Consider the following 22,019-nt stretch of genomic DNA (forward strand, 5'->3'; position numbering starts at 1 on the left):
CGGAAGATTAACGAAGTCATTTCTAGGAATATTAACCACAATTACCTTGGGAATACTTCCCTGGGCAGGATTCGGACCTTTTTGGGTTGATATGGATGACATTGACTTGAAAGGCTTAAAAATAGTCATTATCATCTAGGTATCAGTCCAAAAACAAAAAGCCAGCATACGTCCGAATCACAGTCAGGTTTCGACGCATATCATATATCACTCTCTGTGAGTCAAGTTCTTCCAAAGACAGAGTTAAATAGGTATTAGTAGATTTGCAACTTAATACTTGAATATATAAAAATCTCATGTGCAAAGTTACATATACTGCAAAGTTGACACGAATAAAAAATATTTATAAACGCAGCCTTGGCTTAAAATAGCCAAGGCCCTCCACCAAAGCAGAGAATTCTCTTTTCACTGGGCGGTCCCGTCCTCAAGGTTCTGCAAGAAAGCAAGAGGCGATGGCTCCTTGTCTGGAGTGAATTTGCGGTCACGTAAAGGCCTCGGGCGGTTATTACCTATAATAACAAACAAGCTAGTTCTTAATTCTGATACAGCATTTCTTGCTTTTAACAACAACGGTAAGGTAGAAGAGTAAATATTTTATTCCATCTGACCCTAATTCGACATTTTTCGTCTTCCATTAATTTTGGCTTGATAAGGTTCAACTGACTGAGAGAGAGAGAGAGAGAGAGAGAGAGAGAGAGAGAGAGAGAGAGAGAGAGAGAGAGAGAGAGAGAGAGAGGACGTGCTCAATGAGTAGAATAAGAAAAGACATTGAAAACTGATCAAATGAAAATATTCATTCACCTGAATAGCAATACATTCAGCATTACCCACAAAACCCTATTTATGAAATAAAATCCAATGCCAGTCTTGATTTCCTTAATAAGCGCATATCCATATTTCACGATAAAAAATACAGCGGTGGGTATTTTGAAAGATGTTTGCACACGAAAAAAACTTATGCTTGATCAAAACGGATTCACATTTTATTACCAGAAAATATCTTCAGAGAATGTATTTGATGGAATAAAAAGAATGAAGCTTATATTGCATGTGATTTCCGAATACACAAGCTACATTCAACTGAACCAAGTTTAATGAAAATTCTTCTGCAATACTGTAATTACATAGGACGAATGCCTTTGTGGAACTCCACATCATTTCAGCTCTACGTAAAAAAAAAAAAGCTAAATTTTCCATTAGAAATTCCAAACGGCAGTCTTACGACATCCCACAAAGCAGACGAAGGCAACGAACGGCATTATCATCCATCCAGTATCAATTCATAAAGCCAAAACTACCATGTGCTACGAAAAGCGATAGTGATCACTTACATGGACCTCAAACAATGACCACGGAGACTTTGCTTCTCTCTCTCTCTCTCGCGCTCAGATATTTCGGATAATATGTTTTTTTTAATGGGTGGAAGACGGCCTGACCCAACCTTTGGAAACACATTTCATTTCTATCTATCTGTCTGTCTTTCGTAAGTGCTGTTCTTTCTCTCCCTAACACTAGCAATTCTCTGAGCGGGCAACCTAATCCCTAGTTGCATCTCAGGTCCAGAAAAAAATGGGGGAGGTGGCGAAGTGTGAAGCTTCAACTCCAAGGTAGAGACCGTTCAGCCTTTTGAAGCTGGAAAAGACATAAGAGTCAGGAAGAACAGAGGCAAAAAGAGAGTTCCCAAGACTGGAGTCAGAGGAAAGATGTAATCAATGATGCGAGTAGTCTGGCTAAATGGCAAATTGCAGCGGCCGACCAATTATCCAAATGCTTTGCTGTGCGACAACAAGAAGCATTTTTCATGCTTTTGTCAAAAGGTTTTCCCTTGATTTTCCACCGGACACTTCTCGGTTTATATTAGGAAAATATCTGAGTGAATTACAGGATCTTTTGACTTAGTTTCAAAAGACCGCGAACGTTAAACGTGATATATCTACTTCTGATGCTCTTTGGCAATGCTCTCTGTTGCACCTTGTCCCTCGGAAATTTCAGAATGACGTTCTTTCTTCATCATATTTTCAATCGTCCATTGAAGGTGAAACGTTAACCTACTTTTACTTTCCTAGCCGTAAAATAACCATAATTTTAACCAGGCACCGAAACCGAACAAAAATCCACAAAAATGTGTTTCCAGTTAATTCTAATAAATTAATGCCAGAAGAGAAAAATAAAAATTTGGAGGCCAGAGCATGACTGTGAAAAGCTAAGCGTTGAGATGACAATGAACCGACACAAAAGCTAAAGTATTCACTGCAGAACATGGCTGATAGATTTCTTGTTTCTTTACAGCAAACTTGCGGCACCAAAGGTAGAACATGACAGCAGAGGCACGAAAAGGAAAAGCAAATTCTTTATTTTGTAGCGACATAAGATGTAGTCGGTAGTTCTCTTGAACATAAAGCATAACACATACCCTATTCTTCCCTATAAATGTTCAACAGAAACGAAATGCAAGCAATCGTGGTACATCATCGCGTAATGAAGCCAACCCGTAATTACCCATTGCGTCATTGAAGCGTGGCAACGATCCCTTTGCCAGAAAGCTGTTTTTAGCTATTGTGTTCAACTGAGCAAACCAAATCACAAAGGAAACCTTGAGAAGCAACTGAAGTGTGATATGCGAATAAATCCCATCAATCACCTGACACACGACTGCAGATTCAGTGGATTGACAGCTTATCCTGGCACAAAGAATATAATAACCATTATTGTTCACGAACTTACACTCATAACACCCTCTCATGTATTTCTCAATCTTTGATCATACTCGCTACATGAATAAGTGATCAGCAAATTCAAGTAAGACTGTTTCACTTACTATATTTTTAGCAGCCAACTATCTGCTAATTATTTTTTCATATATGTTCAGTGCAACTCGAATATTCATATTTAAGTTGGTGTTTCCTTTTTTTACAGATCATAATTACCCTATTCTTAGGAAGCTTGCTGCGCTACTTCATGGCCTTTTAACATTTTATATGATTACAATATAATCACGAAAAAGAAATTACGAGAGCGGAATAATAACAATGATACAATACGTAAAATAGCAGCTCGATGTCAATAATCACCGGTGTGACGACAGTTACTCATGACAAATAAAAATCCATTCGTGTCTAAAAAAATTTCCCGTATGCCAGTGATCAGTATTTTGTGAAGCAACCTCCATCAACATCAATACATCTCAAATTGGTCAAAAGAAAAGAACATGTACCTGACCCTTTATTTTTCTTTTTTTTTTTATAATTTCTTTTCGGTTCCTCACTTTCTAAAATGTGATCAGCAACCCATTCACTTTGCTGAAAGGTCCTATGACAAGCCGCTTGAACCAGCAACACCCTGGACGCAACCCCACCAAGCAAGCAGCAGAAAAACTTGGACAGAACTCCAGTAACATTTAAGCACCTGAAAGAGGATGCGGATGAGGTAAGAGGGAAAGGAAATTGGCCTTCAGACTACACGTTATAACGTCTCCGTAAACTGATTGATTCTCTAAAGAAAAAACAAGAAATAACTGAATCAAATTTATTTAGAGAAAATTAAATATATCAAGCCAATCAACTTCTCGACAAAATTAAATTAAAAACACACAAAAATAGCCAATTAATCAACCAGGAAATTGGGACCGATGAAACCTTATCAAGTGGTTTAAATTAATCAAACTGCGAAGAAACCTAGCTAGATTTTCATACGAATTCCCTGACATTCACCTCTGTACTAAAAATCCAGTTGATGACGCAATCATCCCTAACAGTACATTGTCATCAACTAAATCGTGCATTAAAAAGCAAACTTAAATCTAATACTTTAATATTACGTAAATAATGACTGCCATTCTTAACATCGACCAGTTAAACTGGTCACTGGTGTGAGTAACGACCAAATCTTAACAGGACTCCTTTTTATATTCCCGTCGAGTAACAAATGTCATTCTCCCATCATTAGATCTTATACGAGGAAAAGGGTTTGCGCCATGTCAAAGGTTATGCAAGTCTATCTGGCCGTCATGACAACCGCCTGAGTGTTCATTACGCGTCTGTACAAATCTAACTGAATTCACAGTCATGAAAAAGCACACTTCATGTGACCTATAGGCCACATGTCGGAAAACCTAATATTCTGGGAAAACATGATACGATAATCAAATGATGCAATGTCTTAAAGTCAGCCTTTTTCTCATTTTTTCTGTCAGAAATTTACCACCGAACAAGGCATGAACTTTGTGCAAACTATCTTAAATCTGTCGAACCAATAACCTTAATTATAGAATGCTCTTCCACAATAGAGTAGATACAAGATTCATATATATAATTTATGCACATATTCTGATGACAATCAGCAAAGTAACAATGCAGGCTTCCGTTAATAATACATCAATGAAACAAGTTCATTATGCAGTACAGCCTGCTGCATCAACGATGGTGGGACAACACTGGTCATTTTAAATGCTCATTGTTTCATTTCACAGATATTCAATGTCTCATTTTAATCATTTTCTTACATTGACAGTGTTGAAATAAATATGGAACTCAAATTCTACTGAAAAGTTGTTTGAAAATATTTCAGTTTATCAAACTAATAAAATGTCCACTACATGTATCTTTCTTTTTCGGAAAGGAACTTTCATTTGCACAATATTTCCCAGTAGATCAGAAAGTCAAATCTCCAAACGGAAATAGAGGAAATTTACGACTTCTTTATTTCTTCCCGAGAAAAGCCAACACTATGTTTTTCAATTATTCCGAATTTAATCAGAGATCACCAGTGAGGCGTCAAATAGGCCTTCATAAACATCAAAATCCTAATTCATTAAATATTGACTCTGTCAGATAAATATCAGATTTCAGTCTTTCACATATTTGCATTTGATTTTATGGAAACTTTTCTTCTATCTTTCTGCACAAGATTTTTGTTACAAGTTAAGTTCACTAGTCAAGTCAACGCGGTATTTCTGCTCCTATTACATGTTTACACATTCCGGCCAATTTGTGTCAGCAATGACAATGCTCGGAGGAAGTGCAGCAGATCTAGATGGATACACTACCGGTGAGAAATCCGGGAGGGAGTAGCGCACTCCAACACGAGAAACGCGACAGACACACGCACACACAAAGCGACCACCACCACGGCCACACCACCACTGATGCGCTTTTGGACCTTTTGCCTCCTCCTGATCCTACTCCCCCTCCTCCTCATTCCTCATCCTCCTCCTCCTCCGCCACCAACTCCATCATCTCGCCGCCCCCACCCACCCTCATGACCTCCGATGTAGAGGAATGGCTAAAAGGAATGATAGCCAGACAGAAAGAGCAAGAGGGGTAAATGATAATCACGGGAAGGAAAGGAATAAGACAGGCAGCAATTACACAATCTCTCTCTCTCTCTCTCTCTCTCTCTCACTGAGATAAGAAGGGCCCCTCCTTTACTTGACATGACCTACAGAGAGAGAGAGAGAGAGAGAGAGAGAGAGAGAGAGAGAGAGAGAGAGAGAGAGAGAGCCCATGGCCAAAATCCGACGTTGCTGTAATAGTGAAGGTGAAATTAAAAGTCTGGTAAGAGAAATGACGATGCATTTGCAAGTGGCTGAGGGCATCCACGTATATTCAGCTTGACCCACAGGTAAGAGGGTTTAACATTTAAAATGTAATGGAGCCACACCTGTGATTGGGTGATTAAGTTTCTGAAGGCATGAGCACGACATGATTTCAGTTTCACGATTTCTGTTTAGCTTGGCATTCTTAGGGCATGTATCAGGTGCACAGAATGTGCGTTGGACAGCCTATAACAGATAGTCTCGATTATTCATTAAATGATAACAAAGATATAACTTTCGGAAATATAACCCCCCCCCCCACCACCACCACCACCACCACCACCACCACACACATACAACTTTAAGTTGCCGATTGTTGGAAAAAAAAAACAAAAAAAAAACTTCCACCTAGCCAAACATTCTCTTGAACACGAGACTGATCACACTACTATCGAGTAGTATTTTTACAGCATCCTACAGGCTTGACATGATGACTAAGAGCACTCTTTTGGCATCACAGATGCTGATCTTCAAAGTTGCCTTTTGAGTTCTAAAACTGGGCTTAACCTTTGTGCATCCTCTCCTTATGTGTGTGGTACGTGGGAACACATATCCCATTTGGAAATCGCGAGCTTTTAACGCGCTTAACATTTTCTTAACATTTCAAATCCTCCTCTTCACAATGTATTCCAAAATTTTTCAGCATCCTAGCGAAATGAAAGGGGAAAATTAAATCATACTCTAAACACACGCGCTTTAAATGAAAGACTTTGACTTAAATATGAGCCAAGCTAGAGGGATTGCCAACAACAATGACTACCGCTATTACTACAATTTTTGGGGCACTTGGTGCCACTCCTCTTTCTCTTACGTCTAGAAAAGTCTTTCGTAAGCTTAAATATAAATAAGAAGCTTGTGAGCACTAACTTCAAAGGAGAAATGTCGATCACAGTACGATTGCAATTTATAGAAAACGACAGGCTAAGGCTACATCTGTGTAACTTTCATTTCCGACTGCCAATATCTAATGAAATTCAATCTGCCAACTGCAAGGTGCTCTAAGGATCCCTGCTGAAATACCCAATGCGTTATCATACTATAATGGGCGTAATGTCTGTCTGTCTGTCATTCAATCACGGCCAAACGGCTGGTCAGATGGGCATGAAACTTGGCAGGGTTATGGTGGGGACCCCTGAGGTGGGGGTGAGAAGGGATTCCCTGAAACGGAGCTGTTTCTGGCCGTGAAACGAAGCTGGTTATTCCGTTAGAATTCGTACTTTACGATGCCATACATAATTTCTGTACAACTTTCCCGGAGAAAGTCGCGAATATTTCAGCTCGGACACAATAGAAGATGAAAATTATCATCAATATCCGCAAGATTTTTTGAATAACTTAAATCCATCGGGACTGCCAATGCACAAAATAACGTTGAAGAAGTACTGCCCGGTAATGTTGCTACGGAATTTCGATCCTGCCAATGGACATAATAAAAAGGAAACTGACAAGTTCCTACTTTCTACTCTTTTTTGGAAGACACAGGATCATAAGAGCATGTATCAGTAGCCATAACGCACTGACATACAAGTTGACTCTTTGCAGTAACATGATGAAAAGAAAGATACTTTATTATTCGTATCACCGTGCAAAGTAATTGACAAAGAAACGAACCAATCAAGATCCCTGTTCCGTTAAATGAAAGTCACCGACAAGAGAGAGAGAGAGAGAGAGAGAGAGAGAGAGAGAGAGAGAGAGAGAGAGAGAGAGAGAGAGAGAGAGAGAGCCATTTAATGACATTAATGCACTACAATTTTATAATTTTATCTTGCTATCGAAAAATGAGAGAGAGAAAGAGAGAGGAGATAATTTGTGATTTGAAAGCTAAGTAATCCGATAATCCCATCACCGTCTTCGTTACTTGACTTACATTGAGAGAGAGAGAGAGAGAGAGAGAGAGAGAGAGAGAGAGAGAGAGAGAGAGAGAGGGAGAGAATCATTAAAAGAGGGTAAACAATAATGAATACTAACTTCTTATGTTCATTGATCGTCCCTTCACTTACTTTGAGAGAGAGAGAGAGAGAGAGAGAGAGAGAGAGAGAGAGAGAGAATATCATTAAAAGAGGGGAAACAACAATGAATAAGAATTTCTCTGCGTTCAGTGATCGTCCCTTGAATTACATTACGAGAGAGAGAGAGAGAGAGAGAGAGAGAGAGAGAGAGAGAGAGAGAGAGAGAGAGACTATTCGTGTAATCGCCCTTATTTTAATATTGCTGAACAAATAGTACATATAAATTTTTCACTTCTGCACCCGTATTTTATCACCCATCGTAGATGGGCAAGTTTGCTAGTAACCAGAAATGCCTGCGCTGCAAATGAACTGATTGAATAAGTTACGTGAAAAGAAAGTAAGATGGCAAGAGCAAAGTGGAAAATGTTACTGAAATCAACAATAAGCTACCTGATATATGACAAACCTGGTATAAAAGAAGTACACAAATATACGAAAGAATAACACCTGGAGATATGGTAAGCAAGCGACTGAATGACTACATAAATTTCGATCAATGCCTTTAGAAAACTCAAGTATACGAAAAATATATTATATATTTTCGTATTTAATACCTTACCCCAGTTTGAGGATTTCAACACATCTTCTTCTTCTCTTCTTTTTTCCCATTTCTCCTCTTACATTATCCACATTTCCTCAAACTTACTAAATTTTTCGACCTGGACATTTCATATTTCTAATTTCTTGACATTTCTTATTTCATGCCATAATCATTTATCATTTTCCAGCAGATGCTACTTATTTCCTCATGATATATATACTTAGTTCCATCCGGTAGTGAGATTTTTGTTTTTATCATGTTTTTCTCATTCAGTTCCCGATTTTTTCATTATCTACCATATATTCCCAATTGTCTTGATTTTCTTGTACGGAGAGCTCTTCACCCCTTTCGTTAGATTTTCGTTTCTTTTCATCTGATAATGATTTCTGTTAATGAAGACATTTTTCACGTTCCACCAGTAACCAACCTCTAGACTGAATTCTTTCTCAGCACCTAACCGTTCCTTGAGGAATTTTCTTTTCTCTCCCCAGAACTTTCACTCGATCAACTGTACAAGTAACTACATTGCAACAGATAACATTTTGGAAGACGTTCGTTACTATTTCCATTACCTTTTAATTCCAGTACTGGCCCCTGGCAACTACAAGTATTATCATCTTTGGGTAAGTTGCCACCAGACCCCGAGAACTGTAATCAAGTGACCACGCCTTTGAATTTCTTAAGACACAAAATCTCTCTCTCCGTATGCACTTACCTACATCGCGCATTTAAGTAATTATTAGATATAAGTAACCATGGGTATAAACACTATCGACACGTGGTTGACTAACTCATACTCTCAAATATTAAACCACAATAACTTATATCCAAGGGGAATCATAAATGATAACAGCAACTACCATGGCCAGGATTCGAACCTATGCCTTTTGAGTTTGATACAGAGGTAAACAGATGACTATCCGATACGTTAAACACACACACACACACACACACACGTATATGTGTGTGTGCGCGCGCGCGTCGTTTTCCTAAGTACGCAAAACACGGTAATTGCCGCAAATATTTTCTCGACAGGGTTATTGATCTTTTGAATGATTTGCCCTTAATTCATTCCCAAACATTTTATTCCTGTGTTAGCTACTTCCCTGCTCATTGGAACAAAGATTAATTTTTTGTTTTCAAGTTCCATTGATACCACTATCCATCAGACATCTTTACCACTAAGGTATTTATTTGTTACTGTTATCATGATCATCAGTTCCAAAAACAACTTCATCTCCATCACAATTTTCTTGTTAATCCTAATTTCGACCGCGCGTCATCACTTCCCTTGGGCAGAATCCTACTCTCCAATGGAGAACTCGACGTCGCGTAATCTCTCTTCGTATTCTCCATTCCGTAATTTTCGCGACACGCGCCAACCGAGGTTCCAAAGGAACACGAGGCCATCTTTTGATGATAAAGCCAGACCGAGATCTCGTTTCAAATGGCCCTCGGCAGAGGCTCCCTTTAATACCTAATTTCACTTGCATCCATTCCGCACCCTACGAAGAAGAAGGCTGAGAGAGAGAGAGAGAGAGAGAGAGAGAGAGAGAGAGAGAGAGAGAGAGGAGAGACGAGAGAGAGAGAGCGAGAGAGAGAGAGAGAGAGAGAGAGAGAGAGAGAGAGAGAGAGAGAGAGGATCAAAAGGCTCACTTGAAAGTACGTTCAAATGACAACTTCCCTTTGCAGTTGAGGTGCATCTTGCTTGCAATTACAGGAATCCTTGACAGGGAATGTATAACCTGTTATCGCTTCAATAAGTTGCCACATGTGGTACAACTTCGGTTTGGACACACTGGCGATTTTCACGTCAGAAATAGAATGAAAATTCAAATTCCTTAAGAAAAGCAAGACACCCAAGCGATCTAATCCAACTTCTTCTAACCTGATGCTGATGTTTGTACCTGTTTTACCCGTAAAGTCATAATTATCATTCATAATTAAAATTATCCAAAGTACTTAATATCAGCTTTTATCTTTCTTCTTACATGTGTAAAAGATTTCAAGTACTTGAAAATTTGCATGTGAAACCACTGTAACAATAAATCGTAATTCCCAGGTTATCATACATTAAGTAAAAATGATTCCATAACAGTTGGGTATTAACGTTGTTTAATTTGGAAGGGAACAATATAAGGCTGAAGTACCGAATTTGGAAGGGATCCCCTCCACATACAGTTATCTAACTGAGCTCCTTCACTTACAAGAAATAAATCGAACAAAAGAAAGTAATAAATCTTTTCATGGATCGAGGCAAAATTGAGTGATAAATTGCAAAACATTTCCATTCGCTTTCATAACTGTCTTAACAGCAGTCATACTTGACAGTCACAAGAATTCACTTAGAGCCGTGTGAATTCTCGTCTGGGATGAACGGTAATCATTTATTAGGAGTTCAATACTGGCACCAGTAAATTATCACAGCAATTAACATAATTTCCTCCAATTATCAGCAATAATTGGACTAAACTGCAATGAAAATGTCAGAGGCATGCCTCTTACACTGAACGAGGATAAAACAAAATTTTTTTTATTCATAAATGAAATTGCAATCATTTTTCAAACTGCACAGTGAAATCCTCACTGAGCTTCATGAAAATTAAAGTTGCCACGAAATATCAGTTGGGTCTGGTCTTGCTTTTCAACAATGCTGACCGCAACTTCTTTCCCCTCATGCTAATGATAATGTTTCTAATGATAATGTTCTATCAACTTCTCTCACTCTGGTAAATGGGTCTATTCTGAATAGCCACGAAACTATAATTAATTTTATGATGTTTATTTTGATAATGATCCTTTCGCCCAAATACACCATCAGAATTGCAATATTGCATTTCAATAACAATTTCCAGAACGAGCTTGAAAAAATATGCAAAGGCAGTATGTTCACCTTTGCCACGTTGTCGAAATATAAGGGATCCTTAATGAAGACTGTAATCAGGGAGTGGAAAAAACGGAAAATGTGGCACTCTAAGGAAGATCAACACATCTGTCGAAATCAGAAACTCACGACCAGCAAATAATACATGCATGGGTGAGGCAAAATGGCCAGACCCTTCTCCATAAGCATCAGTATCACCACAACAAACATGACTCGACCTTCATATGTTTTAAAGGAAAATACGAATCTCGTCTTCAGAGGGGGTACGAAATATCTGGCATAAGTCTACGGGTTTCAAATGCCATTCATTTCACTTCGCGACATGAAGAGCAGAACACAAAACGAAAAACAATGGACAAGAAAATCATCAAACATAAATCTGTTGGGGAAACCGAAGCAGAAAGTTTAAGGAGACTGAAAAATACACGGAAGAAAAAAGCAGGTAAAAGATTGCGAAGGAGACGGTCGCATCAGAAGAGTCGGAGAAAGTAGGCAAGGAAACGAACGATGGCAGGTGGGCCAGAGCGAATGAAAGGCTCTGGCTGCAAGGATGAAGATTTGCTTTATCACAAAGCCTCTCATGCGTGACCTTGCAAGGGCTCGTGATCTTCACACAAATATACACACGAGGAAAGGTCTAAAATTATAAACGAATTCCATGACAAACATATTCTGAGATTACAGCAAAAAAGATTCTTCAGATGATCTTCAGCTGAGAATCAACATACATAGCATCATAAAGGTGAACAGAGTAACATACACACATACTCACACACTATGTATGCACGTATGCATATATAAATAAATATAATGATGTATATATACATACATACATACACACACACTACTAAACTGCAGGTTCCTATTATGTGTGTGTGTATATATATATATATATATATATATATATATATATATAATATATATATATATATATATATATATATATATATACACACACACATATATATAAAGGTATGCCACGGAGGAAAATGAACAACGAGAACTGCCTGAGATCTTTCGGTTTTAATGACTCTTAACTAAATGCAATATTGATCAGAACAGTAAGAAACACAGTACAGGTAAGCATATTACGTGATAGAGTTATTCATATATATGTGTATATCATATATATATATATATATATATATATATATCTATATATATATATAGCGAATACCAACGGTAATGACAGGCAGAAGGCCAATACCAAGAGCTTTCTCCTGTTTATTCAGGAGAAAGCGCTTGGCATTGACCTTCTGCCGTCATTTCTTCTGTGGTATTCGCTTATGTAATGAAGTTACTTGTATCTACTGTGATTCTTAAGCATATATTCATATACATACAAACATATATATGTGTATGTATGTATATATATATATATATATATATATATATATATATATATATATATATATATATATATATATGCATCAATCACTTTTGTCAAATCCCATTTTTTATTCAAGAGAAGCATGTTTAAAGGAAGCGACACAAAATAGTGGGTTGTTTTACAGTGGAAACTCAGATGATTTGCCCAGCGTTGTTTTTACCTTTAGATAGGTGCAGCACGGATAGTGCCAGGGAAATCAGCTTGTTTCGTTGCAGTCAAATAAATCATAAACACTCCCAGTCGCTTGCCCGCAATGAGATAACACCTGCGTCACCCTTAGCAAGGTCTTTCGGACATTCCCACGATGCTGACTGCCCTTTAAGCCCATTGTCAAATTCCCTGTCCAATCGCCTTTAACCCTTAATGGATGGACATGCTCACATAGTAGCAATAACAAGTTTTGGGTGGTAGACTGATTCACTCATGGTGAGTAACAATATTATGCTCCATCGATTAGGGGGAATCAGGTGGGAAAGAGATGCCATTACTTCTATAGCTCTTCACTAATAGCAACTTTTACACTGGCTAAAATCCCCTGGGAGGCTCATGAGAGGCTTAGTTGGGTTCTTGACTTCAAGGGAGAATGCAGGGCCTCTGTCTCACAAGACATCTCTTTGGGAATTGCAAAGAAATATTAGAAAAAACTTTTAAATCCAAAAAAGTTATTGCATCTTCATTCTCGGTACATTTACTTAAATATTTTAAAACAAATATGATCAGAATTTGTTACTAATTTTATTTCTTGTCTGTTTTGATATTGTGTGAGCTATAATTATAATTTTACAAAATAAAATAGATTTATTTATTGGGAAAAATAACACGATGTGCATTTGCATATCTTCCTCTTTCCATTGAGGTGTTTTATTCTTAAATTGACAGACCTCAAAGTTTTGCCGGTGCTGCATATTGATTTATTACCCCACCCATTAAGGGTTAACGACCACACCACCCAGCTAGCAGGCCACCTGCATTTGGTCACAACATCATGGGAAAGGGGACAGATTCAGTTTTCACACCTCTCCTGATCCTATTGTGTCAATTCCCGATACTTTTTGTTAACACCTCTGCTCCAGCAGCCGACCCCCTTTCAACCAAGTCACAGGTCAATAAGTTTTGACCTGATTCTTGCTTTTTGCACCTATTAACTCTGTCTACTCTCAACCTCTCTCTGCTATGTGACGGCCCTTCCTTTACTGTTAACAAATGAAACACCCTTTCTGTTGAAATATTGTTCTCTTTCAGTACTACCTGGGGATTTGGATGGTCCTCCTTTGACAAAGAAACAACAGAAGCCGCCGATCAGAAAACATCCTAGATGGCTGCTGCAGACGGGGATATAAGAGCCCAAGATCGCCCTCACAAATCAAATAGTAACCTACAATTAAGTAAGAGGCTCCTGTCAAGTAGGAACCAGGCCCTGTCACGATACTCTACGCCAGTAGATATCTCTGAATCCAGCTGCCCATTTCGAGTTGAGAGAGACTCATCCTGTCCAGTGCCTTGGTTTAAGCTAGTAACCTACAAGCCCTTCCATATCGGACTCATACTTCAGATAAAGCCCTGACTCACCAACTTAGCCTATATCATACCAAGGCCTTTGTGATCAGCCAATTACACTTATTTAAAGTTATACCCTACTTACTCCCTTCATTGGTAGCAAGAAGATATTCGTTCCCCTAGACCACCATCCTATCTTGCTCATTCTACAACGAACATACAGTCCACTGACTAAATCAAGTAATCTGCCAAGAGAACTGTATTTTCTACTAGAAACAGTGTCTGTAATGCCTGCAACTCTAATACCTATTCCTAACCATCCTCTCCATTCCCATTCCTAGATCCTCAATCTCCTTTTGAATTTGTTTCCCAAAATCTCATTCCAGTCAATTGTGACCTATTGCAGTGACATAATTATTTTGTGAAGTGTTATAGTCACATTTCTTAATAGTGATTCAGTTGTATTTAGGCGACAAGCTTCGAGCAAATATATTGCTTGGAACATAGTGAATAATGCCATGGTATTTTCGGCGAGGAAGAAATTTTAGTCTTAATTCTTGAAGCTGCTGTAGTATCATAAACCAAAGTACTCTGACTTTCTTAAAGTGATTGTGGAACCCAAGCTGGTCTTTGAACTGCTTTTGCAACATATTCTTGATCATGCTTGATTTGACAATACTTGATTTCTTTGTAAAGAACGAAGTTCATATTGTTAAAGGATGATGGCATGAGCGTGCTTGAAAAACATTTCCTCGACTTAAGATAATTGTAAATGCTGCAAATGGAGCATAAGGTCATCATTTCCACTCTCTATAATATTTGAGGAAATATATTTTCGCCATCATTAACGATGATATCTTAGCCCAACAGCAAAGGGGTCAGTGGTTGCCTCAAGAAATATTGTATGGGTCTTGACCATCATTCACTGTCTCCACTGTATGCCATTTGTACCTCCCTCAATGTTTTATGCCCTCGCGCTTCATGCACCAAATACATAAGTTCTTGTCGTACAACATCCATTTGTGAATGGGATTGTCTTCGCTACATCTGCTGTCCTTCACTCTCTTCTGCAGGTAGTACACTATTAGAAATACCTGAATTAATTTCCTTGTTCAATTTTCCGCTCTGCCAACGTGGAATCAGAGGAATTTGTTTCTGGTGATTAGAAATTCATTTCTCGGTATAATATGGTTCGGATCCCACAATAAGCTGTAGATCCCGTTGCTAAGTAACCAATTGGTTCCGAGCCACATAAAAATACCTAATCGTTCGGGCCAGCCCTAGGAGAACTGTTAATCAGCTCAGTGGTCTGGTTAAACTAAGATATACCTAATTCCCTTGTTAGTTTCCTTTCCCTTTCTGTTCAAAGCCAGTTCCAGTCCCTAGTGACTGAATACAGTTTGTGAAAGAACACGCTGTTGGGTACTTCTTTCCATTGAACATCGTCATAGACTATACTAAATGGATCAAGTCCTAATCACTGGCGAACAAGATCTTTTATGTTATCCCCCCACGCCTCGGGTGCTGTGGTACTCCTGTCTTCATTACATTTCTTGTAACACAAAATACATTGACCTCTGTAAGTAAAATTGTTTAGGTAAATTGCACTTAATACATCATGCAATACTGTAGCATAATACTTGAAAGTAACATACATTGATTAATAAGATTAATTATTGCTGATAGCTTGACAGATCTAGAAAAGGTGTTCAGTTTCAAGTAGGTGTATATGTAAATTAGTAAGGGACTCCCGATGAGTCACGTAACCAATCTTCTGTGACCAAGGAATCAGATATACACAGTAGCAGTTATGATATCACAAATGAAAATTAACTTAATGAATTCTTCAGAGACATTGTAAATTACCAATAAAACTGATATTATGTACCGTCTATAGTTTTCAAATGAGTACTCTATGTATATATGAAATCAACAATTTTTTCAGTTGAAAAACGCGACCGATATCTTAATTGGATACCAAAAATGCATTTGTAAGAGAAAAATTCCCTAAGATATGAAGTTTTATAGGTTTGACATCAGCCGGAGGCAGCCATCTTGAATTTATGCCCCTTAAAAAGGCTTAATTTGAGGAAAACATTCCTCTAAACTGAAAAATAACTTCAAACCTTGTTCCCGGAAGATTAGTCACGAGATCTATTGGAGGGTACTCTACTATTATCCGGGTTACTCATGCAAACATAAACTTGAACTGACCGAGAACATGGATTTCAATGTAATGGCAGATATAAACAATGAGCATTAAAAGCATGCAGGAAACGTAAATTAAAATGAAAAAAAAATCACGATAATGGTCATTCATTTAGCATAACAGATCAACATTGACGAAATGCTGTCAACACGAAAAGCGTGTAAAAACGCACGGCTATTTGACACACTGGTATTTAAATCCGCAACCCGTTTTTAAGTAATTATTGGAAAACACGTGAAATAATACATCCATCTTCGCTTTCCCACAAAACTATTCCCAAAATGTAAATCTTGCTCGTAAACGTATGCAAAGGCCACATTCGTCCTATAGATCCACGGCTTTTCCCAAAATCCCGCGCATGCCTTACACTGGGAAGAGAGAGAGAAGAGAGAGAGAGAGAGAGAGAGAGAGAGAGAGAGAGAGAGAGAGAGTCTCCTTCCACGGTAGATGATAATGTGGATTATCCATAATCATGAACAACCCAGCATAAATAAGGCCACAGAACTCTCTCTCTCTCTCTCTCTTCTCTCTCTCTCTCTCTCTCTCTCTCTCTCTCTCTCTATTTTTCTGACAAGCCTGACTTCCTCGACTCGCCACAGAAAAACTTAAAACTACGAGAAAACATTGGTACTGACTTTTTAGTACTTATGAATTCTAGCAAGAGGTGACTTCCAAAGCATGAAATAATACATTGACCGATTAAAATAACGACTTTTCCATCGTTAAGAATAACAGTACAGGACTCGTAAATGGTTTTAAACACGGTACATTCCTAATGACTAAACAAAAGTTCGTATGTGCAGGATGGTCGAGCGTTTTTAAACGATGTTTTTATCGCCTCCTTAAAATTCACAGGAAACATCTGCTCATCTAAACTGACCACTTACAGCCGCCAAGAAGATTATACTAGTTTTACAAAGTATTGGGGAAACAGAAATCTCTTCTACAGAAGAGGCACTTAACATTTAAAGAAAATAAAATAAAATGTAAAGAGAAAGCCAGAGAAAATTCCGACATACTGCAAGGATGAAAAATAGAGAATATTTCGTAAAAAAAAAAAAAAAAAGAGAGACTGCAAGAAAACATGAAATACTAAGCGTAATAGGAGATTAATCTCGTAAAAAAAAGACTGCAAGAAAACATGAAATATAAGCGTAATAGGAGATTAACATGAGTTCGTAAAACAAATGTTTCAATGCGTAAATGAGAGAGAGGGAAAAGAGAGAGAGAGAGATTGTTAATATTTAGACAAAACTGGAAATAAAGTCATAATAAGCTTCAACAATCAAGCCAAAGGGTACTGTCGCCACTACAACAAATACTTAACCTTGCAGTATTGCACGGTGATTCTGCATCTTACTCTGAGACAGAAGCACTTTCTTAAAAAGAGCAATGCCGAGATTTTCATTTGCTTTGGTCCCTAAAAGATATAGTTATAGAACTTGACAACTGAAACTGCCAATGACGTAAAAGGCAGAGGTAATACCACGTAGATGCAAATGTAAACAGGTATTGAAGTGAAAGTAACGAAATTCTCATTATATCCATATTTGCCAACACCGTAATAATATCGAGGGCAATTAAACCTCGGACAAAAATGAGTTCGAACCAAAAGTCAACATATACATTTAAGCAATTAAGCTGTAAAATGATTCATAAATAAAGGCGATAATGACACCTAATGTTAATAAACAGACATTACAAAAAATTACTCCTGAAAAATATATTGACTTGCATCTACCATCCCTAAGCTTTGCGGAAATTGGGTTTCCCAATTATACTGTATTCAGTTTTCTCATTTCTGACAAATATTCTACAAAAGTGCTTATCTCTCAGAACTGAGCTACTGCTCTATTTAATTCGACTTAACAAACGCTACATGCGTATATAAGGCGAACATATATAACAAAAGAATTTAGTGCAAAAGTATTTAATGTACAACTTTCTTGAAGTCTCATTAACAGCGTGTGTGTTGAGAGAGAGAGAGAGAGAGAGAGAGAGAGAGAGAGAGAGAGAGAGAGAGAGAGAGAGAGAGGTAAATGAAAGGGAATGTTGAGCGTTCAAAATGCAAGGGCACCTTTGAGGAAGATGTCGAAATGTGATTTACAAGTCAGACTTGGACATTTCTTCCCTCCACCGTATGAGTAGATCCTCCCTCCTCTGACCACTTCCTCAAATCCTCCAGAACATCCTCCTCCTTCTCCTTCCAAGGACTCGGAAATGCCAGGAACTACGTTTGTGTCTAAGAATACAAATGTTCGATTTGTGACTGAAGTATCCCTATCAGGGGCGTCTGGTAACAAAAAATTCGCCGTTGAATACTGAAACCATCTGCTTATCAAATAATATACCATTAATTTAATGAGTATTAAACAATTTTGTTTGCGTAGTTATATATTTAAGCAATAAACTCCGATATCAATCCCATAACAATGACCCAACCACCTAAGTTGAGCACCCTTATAAATGCAATGGAGGGGCAAGATTTGGCATATAATGCAATGACTTTATCCTCTGTGGATACCCAACTTCGCATACTGTGCGTACAGTACATTAGGGTGCAATTCCAAAAGAAATACCAGTCTCTTTACCTTCTTCAAGCAAAAATACGGATGTCACAGGTTTCCTATACTTCCTAGTATCTAGAGAGCTATTATAAAAAAGATGTTCAACCTTTTCTCGAGGGAAGGCCAATGTGGTTGGCACCCAATTACTAGCATTTAGCACACACTTGACAGGCAAAGTGAATCCCAATTCCGAGAGAAATACCTTGCAATGTAACTATATCAAATCTGGAAAGAAAATAAGGGCTTAATTTCCATAAAACACCCTGGATGATAATTGGGGGAATCTCATGACAAAAACTAGTTCAGAATTCAAAAGCTTGGAATAATTGAGAATGAATGAGTTACCGTTAGCAGTATAGCAACATGAGCGAGGAATGAAGATGGCATCATACACAAGTAGAGATATTGGCGATTAAATTGAAAATATTTGCAACGTAAAATATACATAGGAAGAAAAGGAATCAGAGGACTGATAATTGTCTTAACGACATTGGGTTCGTTCTTTTACTCTCTTTTTCCTGTCGCTTCCTAAAATTCTGTCTATCGAAGGGATCTCCGAGGAGGTCGATGGGTCACTCCTTGAGGTAAATAAACTTATAAGGGTCAAATGGTGGTCCATATATTAGGAGGTCCGATTGAGCCTTAAGGTCAAAAACGGATTTCCATATAGGAAATAAATACTTTCGAATAATAGACAGCAATATGTATTCGTGTGTGTGTGTGTGTGTAATAAAGACAATCCAGGGATAATAAACTTCATGTTTACACTGCCCATCTTCCAGTCAGGTGTCTCTCCCTACTGGACCCAGAATGAAGGTACACCTTGGTGTGAGATTCGGCAAGTAACGACAATAGGGGCGAGACTTGCCGACTCAGATCTCTAATATTTCCGACAACCTTGGTGGCACGGACACACTTCCACGTAAAAATATGTAAGACAACTTCGATATATATTTATGATTATTATTATATTAAGTCATTATTGACGTTTCATTTTACATTCTGTTAAATTCCACGAGATACGCTTATAACGAATTATCGTTACTTGCAATCAAAACTAAACCCTCACAGTAAATGGCTCCACATGCATGGACTGAGAAGCATTTGCAAGCTAATATACAGTTACCATTTTAAATTTTGATAAACGTATTACTAACCTTCATGGCCACTCTGGCCGTATAACGTTTCATTTTATTTGGGTCGTGCGATCGGTAGGCTGGGTATTCTGGCTACTCTTTCCTCTTCTGCGCCACCAAAATAATCTTCCTATCAAGAAATAACAACGAAAGAAGATGACAAAGGAATTTCTAAGCCTTACGTAAATAATTATTTAACGTAACATCCAAAATAACGTGGTCAGAATACCCAGCCTTACATAACTAGACTTTGCGGAAGCGAAAGCGCAGAAAAAACACGAGTGATCGAATTTTACAAAGGCCTTTGCATCGCATGGCGTTGGATACGATTAAAAAAATTGGTATATTTTGTACATCTACTTATGAATGATGAGGTTTCGAGGATTCCAATGGTTGGTAGGTCTGGTCCCTCACAAAACAAGATTAGTTTTGCACATCCCTTTACATAAGGTCATCAAAATAGTAATAAGCTAAAGTTCCTAATTTTCTTATAGAACGCTTTTTCTTTTATTGCCTTCTTATCTCACCCTTCCCCGCAACCGTTCGAAGAAAACAATTTTTGTGTGTGTTTTCTCTTCAACAAGTAGCTAAAATCATCAGAAACTGACTCACTATTAAAAGGAATTCATCACGTTCAATGGAACACAATTTATGTGGGGTACAGATGAATTGTAGCAAATCATTTTTTCCTAGACAGTTTTCAAAATACCAGTGACAGAAAAAACCCATAACAGCAATTCATTCAACACTTAACAGACCCTTCCACGCGACGTCAGTGACAAGAATATCAAATAATGTTACCTTCTTAGTGGATCCAGGTTGGCATCATCTCTATTCCTCGTAAGATAATCTACTGACTTTTAGTTTTCTGTAAAAGAAAACTGTTGAGATGGCTTTTTGTCTGTCCGTCCGCCCTCAGGTCTTAAAAACTACTGAGGCTAGAGAGCAGCAAATTGCTATGTTGATCATTTACCCTCTGTAGGTTTTATTTTATTCAAGGTTAAAGTTAGCCATATCAATAACACAAGCCACCACCGGGCTGTGGCTGAAAGTCTTATGGGACACGGTTGAGAGTTTCATACAGCATTAAACGCTGTACAGAAGACTCGATTGCGCCCAAAAAAATTCGGCGCATTTTTTACTTGTTTCTTCTTCAATCATTTATGCGTAGCCGAACACAAATGATAATTATCAGAGCAATCAGCAGACTTGATATATCAGCGTTCTCATTCATAAGCCCCTGCTAGGATGAATACGAGAGGTTGGTCTGGGTATTCAGTACAGATGACTCTCTCCTTTGCCGTTAACCTAACAGTCCAGTTCTTGCATGGAATATTTTTGCTTACGGGCACTGACGTCTGCATACCTCAGCGAACATGGACATGGCACAAAGAACCAACGCAGTCGTATATGAGAGAGAGAGAGAGAGAGAGAGAGAGAGAGAGAGAGAGAGAGAGAGAGAGAGAGAGAGAGAGAGAGAGAGATTAGCCAAATTTCAGTCATATGCCCTTAAATACATGTAACTGCTTTTGATAAACATCGAACGATTTGGAGTCATAATACATTGAATTATATAGCCTTCGTTATGTGCACGTTTTCTCTGGGGATCTAATGGGAGGCTCGCAATAATAACGTTTTAATAAAACTAAATCATTTTGCGCACTGCATACCAACGCTTTCTTAAATTCCTCTACTGTTTTCTTAATACAATGTAAGAAAAACTAACTATAAACATTTTATTGAGGCAATGAAAATACAAAGGCTAAAATGTACGGAATAAACCTCAAATGCAGTTTTTTTAGCTTCTCGGAGTAAAGGCGTGTAACTATGACAACATAGTCCTGTTCCAGATTTTCTTTCTGGTTCTGTATTTTCCTTTCTTTTCACCATCTCGGCGATTTGAATTAAAAATTCCCCTTTTCTCGTACATGTGTACATAGGTACACACAGATCGTTGCACATAACATAAAATGACGTTGACAAGCACACAATTCTGAATATGCTGTGGCCAATACACTTTGCCCTCTCTCTTTGCAAATGGTTTGTTTCACTCAGCGCATATAGAACCTTCCAAACACTCAAGCTTCTTGCAGCACGCACACTTTCGGATCATATTGTATTTTAACATTTTTCGCTCTCCCTCTCGCCTTTTCCTTCCCCAAGAATTTCTCCTTTACTGGAGAGTCGGTACAG

General features: G+C 38.1%; 1 protein-coding gene across 7 annotated transcripts in view; it reads right to left on the bottom strand.

Moving 5' to 3' along the window:
* LOC135212733 (tyrosine-protein kinase TXK-like) overlaps positions 1 to 22,019 on the bottom strand; it is a 479,073-nt gene that overhangs the window by 267,595 nt on the left and 189,459 nt on the right. For 2 of the 7 annotated variants that reach the window (XM_064246441.1, XM_064246440.1), the window contains exon 1: positions 5,045 to 5,144. The exons of the other annotated variants lie outside the window; for them this stretch is intronic. The gene's annotated coding sequence lies outside the window, so the exon portion shown is untranslated. Of the gene's footprint in view, positions 1 to 5,044; positions 5,145 to 22,019 lie in introns of those variants that run through there. 7 annotated transcript variants of the gene reach the window in all.

Source organism: Macrobrachium nipponense, chromosome 41 (assembly GCF_015104395.2).
Source record: "Macrobrachium nipponense isolate FS-2020 chromosome 41, ASM1510439v2, whole genome shotgun sequence".
Taxonomy (NCBI): domain Eukaryota; kingdom Metazoa; phylum Arthropoda; class Malacostraca; order Decapoda; family Palaemonidae; genus Macrobrachium; species Macrobrachium nipponense.